Genomic DNA, 4,804 nt, shown 5'->3' with positions numbered 1-4,804 from the left:
CCACACAGGAACAATCTCTTCAGTGATCCTCATTCACTTTGGGTTCTAGGTGTTTGGGTTTTGGTTTTTCCTCACTAGATGATTTTCACTTAAAGTCCTTGGAGGATGGGATGCTCTCAGTGACAAGTGTCAGTTTCTCTCAGAGCAGCCAACCAGCAAGTGGTTGTAGGGGGCGGCTATTTATAGCCTAGGGAGCAGCCTGACATGATAAGACATAAATGCCCTTGATTGATATGACCGTTAGGTTGGTAGGATATTTTGGACAGCTAGCGCGTAGCACAACAACAATCGGAGATTTGATCTCTCAAATTCCTCAGGGCTATGATGTTCCTCACTATGTAAGCAATCTGCACTGGCGAATTCGTAACTCCTCAGTCAGAACTAATTCTTAGAGAACAAGATCTTCGTCTCTGTCACTGAAGAAATTGACTGAACTGTATGAGATTTCCAAAGGCTTCACTCAAAAGATTGGTGATAGAGGCAAAGGTGTCCCGTCTTTCGATGAGATGATGGATATCGCTTTGGTGGAAGTCGACTTTGACGATCCGACTACGAACGTGCGAGGACGTCGCGCCTTAGCAATCGCTAAACCAACTCCGAGAGGTTATTGACCACGCCAGAGCACGATCAACCTGACCACGAGGGTCTGTTTCCTGCGAGCAAACGAAGAACAAGCAAGAAACTAAGATTGCAATCTGGATATTGCGAATATAAGATGAAAGCTTTATTGATCAAGGTGGGGTTCTGTGACGCCTTTGTCTCGTCGTTGAACACAAACGAAGTATGCGAAGTTGCGGCTATGGCGAACTTTTAATCTAAACAAAACCCAAAGTCTAAACGGTGCCCTAAGGGCTGTATATATGGAGGAAGAGAGGGGGAATTTCGTGGCCCTTGGTGGAGGGGTCCGAAATCAACCCTATCTCTTGTTTCCCCACACATACGGACTCTAAAAATAGCCTATACCTATGTATTTCGAAATTACATGGGCCTGGCCCAATAAAAAGGTGACGCAGCACCTATAATAGCCTCGGGACGAAATTTATGAAGTGGCATCTTGTATATTTCGTCCAAGGCTTCATGCACCCATTATGGTGGCTTCAAAGTCCTGAAATCATCACTTGTAACTCCGTTCTTGTTCCCCTTGCGCATGGCATCATCTCCATGCTTGTTCTTGCTCCAATGTTCATCCTTCTCCAAGATAGGCCCTTCATTTGTAAGCAAAACAAATGTATCCAATTTAGGCAGCATCATATTCTCATGAACATTAGAATCATTACCAAGAAACGAAAGTACCTGATAATTTAATTGGCGTGCGCGAGCTCTAGTAATTGGTCCCGTATATGTAGCAGTAGGGGCTGTGGGTGTAACAATGGTATTGATGTCCTCATCATCCTCCCCTTCTTGAAATGAAGTCGTCCTCGACGGAAACTCATCTTCCTCACCCAAATAAGGCTTCAAATCTGCAATGTTAAAAGTGGGACTAACCCCAAAATCTGCAGGCAGTTCAAGTTTATATGCATTATCATTTATTTTCTCTAACACCTTACAGGGACCATCAGCACGTGGCATTAGCTTTGATTTGTGCAAATTAGGAAATTTATCCTTACGCAAATGTAACCAAACAAGATCTCCAGGTGCAAACACAACATGTTTTCTACCCTTATCTCCAGCAAGTTTATATTTAGCATTCATACGCTCAATGTTTTCCTTAGTTAACTCATGCATTTTTAAAATCAATTCAGCACGTTGTTTAGCATCAAAATTAACCTTCTCCGAAGATGGAAGAGGCAACAAATCAATAGGTGCACGAGGTAGGAAACCATACACAACTTCAAAAGGGCACATCTTAGTAGTAGAATGCAATGAACGATTATAAGCAAATTCAATATGAGGCAAGCATTCCTCCCACATTTTCTTATTATTCTTCAAAACAGCCCTAAGCATAGTAGACAACGTTCTATTGACTACTTCAGTTTGTCCATCAGTTTGGGGGTGACAAGTAGTACTAAAAAGCAGTTTAGTCCCCAACTTAGCCCATAAACATCTCCAAAAGTGGCTAAGAAATTTAGTATCACGATCTGAAACAATAGTATTTGGCACACCATGCAAGCGAATAATTTCACGAAAGAACAAATCAGCAACATTAACAGCATCATCGCTTTTATGACATGGTATAAAGTGTGCCATTTTCGAGAATCTATCCACGACAACAAATATGCTATCCCTCCCCTTCTTTGTTAGAGGTAAACCTAAAACAAAGTCCATAGATATATCCTCCCAAGGAACACTAGGTACAGGCAAAGGCATATATAAACCATGAGGATTGAGTCGTTACTTAGCTTTTTGACATGTAGTGCATCGAGCAATAAAACGCTCAACATCCCGTCTCATCTTTGGCCAAAAGAAATGTGTAGCAAGTACGTCCTCCGTCTTCTTCACGCCAAAGTGTCCCATTAATCCTCCTCCATGCGCCTCCTGCAACAACAAAAGACGAACGGAGCTAGCTGGAATGCATAGCTTGTTAGCACGAAACACAAATCCATCGTTAACGACGAACTTGTTCCACATTCTTCCTTCTTTACAATTCTGCATTACATCTTTAAAATCAGCATCATGCACATATTGATCTTTGATGGTCTCCAAACCAAATATTTTGAAGTCAAGTTGTGAAAGAATAGTATAGCGATGAGACAATGCATCAGCAATAACATTATCTTTACCCTTCTTGTGTTTAATGACATAAGGGAAAGTCTCAATGAATTCAACCCATTTAGCATGTCTGCGATTCAGTTTAGCTTGACTTTTAATATGTTTCAAACATTCATGATCAGAATGTATAACAAATTCTTTGGGCCATAAATAATGTTGCCATGTTTCTAAAGTCTGAACAAGAGCATATAATTCTTTATCATAAGTAGAATAATTCAGACTAGGCCCACTCAATTTTTCAGAAAAGTATGCAACAGGTTTGCCATCTTGTAATAACACACTTCCTAATCCAATTCCACTAGCATCACAGTCAAGCTCAAATGTCTTATTAAAATCAGGAAGTTGGAGTAAAGGAGCATGTGTCAACTTATCTTTCAACACCGTGAAAGCTTCTTCCTGTGCGGTACCCCAAACAAAAGGCACATCCTTCTTTGTAAGCTCATTGAGAGGTGCAGCAATGGTGCTGAAATCTCTCACAAAACGCCTATAGAATCCAGCGAGGCCAAGAAAACTCCTCACTTGTGTGACCGTTTTGGGTTGCGGCCAACTCTCAATAGCTTCAATCTTGGCTTTATCAACTTCAATTCCCTGTGGAGTAACAACATAGCCAAGAAAAGACACTCCATCGGTGCAAAAGATGCACTTCCCAAGGTTACCAAACAAACGTGCATCACGTAGAGCAATAAAAACAGCACGTAAATGTTCCAAATGTTCTTCCAAAGATCTGCTATAAATCAATATGTCATCAAAGTAAACTACCACAAATCGTCCAATGAAAGCACGTAAAACTTCGTTCATTAATCTCATGAAAGTACTAGGTGCATTAGTTAACCCAAAAGGCATGACTAACCACTCATATAATCCAAACTTAGTTTTGAATGCTGTTTTCCATTCATCTCCCAATTTCATACGAATTTGATGGTATCCACTACGCAAATCAACTTTGGAGAATATTGTAGAGCCACTCAATTCATCAAGCATATCATCTAGCCTAGGAATAGGATGACGATAACGAATAGTAATATTATTAATGCCTCTACAATCAACACACATACGTGATGTACCATCCTTTTTCGGCACTAGAATAATAGGAACAGCACAAGGACTAAGGGATTCACGTATATAACCTTTGTCGAGAAGCTCTTGTACTTGACGCATAATCTCCTTCGTCTCCTCTGGATTGGTACGGTATGGTGCACGGTTTGGCAGTGAAGCACCGGGAATTAAGTCAATCTGATGCTCAATCCCTCGAATAGGCGGTAATCCCGGTGGCACGTCTTGTGGAAAGACGTCAGCGAACTCCTGCAAAATGTTAGTGACAGCAGGAGACAAAGAGGAAGGCACGTCCTCGAATGAAAATAATGCCTCTTTGCACACAAAAGCATAGCAAACAGAGTTGCTGAAATCTAGCTCATCAATATCCGATTTGGTGCCAAATAAACATGCACTTTTCAATTTAATTTCAGAAGCAACACTAGATGGTTTATTATTAGGCTTCATTTGCTGCTCAAATTCTTTTGCCACAATCTGATTTTCACTCTTATTCGTCTCCTGTTTTGCTTTATTAGCTCTATGAATATCATCTTTCAAAATGGAATCAGGAGTCATAGGAAGCAAAGTAATATTTTTATCCTTATGAACAAGAGTATAGTGATTGTTTCTACCATGGTGTATAGAATTTTTATCAAATTGCCATGGTCTACCAAGTAATAAGGAACATGCTTGCATAGGTACCACATCACAATCAACATAATCAGCATATGTAGAGATACTAAAATGCACATGAACAGTACGTGTTACCTTAACCTTGCCGCTGTTGTTGAACCATTGGATGTAGTAAGGATGTGGATGTGGTCTTGTGGTGAGAGAAAGCTTCTCCACCATCTCCATGCTAGCCAAGTTATTGCAGCTCCCTCCGTCTATGATGACGCGCACAGAACGTTCCTTCACAACTCCCTTGGTATGGAACAAATTGTGCCTCTGATTTTGCTCAGCTTGTGTGATCTGCACACTCAAAACACATTGAGCAACTAAACATTCATACTTGTCAGCGTCTTCAGGAGCCATGTATTGCGTCTCATGATCGGAATCATCT

Source organism: Triticum aestivum, chromosome 4B, assembly GCF_018294505.1.
Source record: "Triticum aestivum cultivar Chinese Spring chromosome 4B, IWGSC CS RefSeq v2.1, whole genome shotgun sequence".
NCBI classification, from domain to species: Eukaryota; Viridiplantae; Streptophyta; class Magnoliopsida; order Poales; family Poaceae; genus Triticum; species Triticum aestivum.
Note: the sequence above shows the minus strand (reverse complement) of the source record.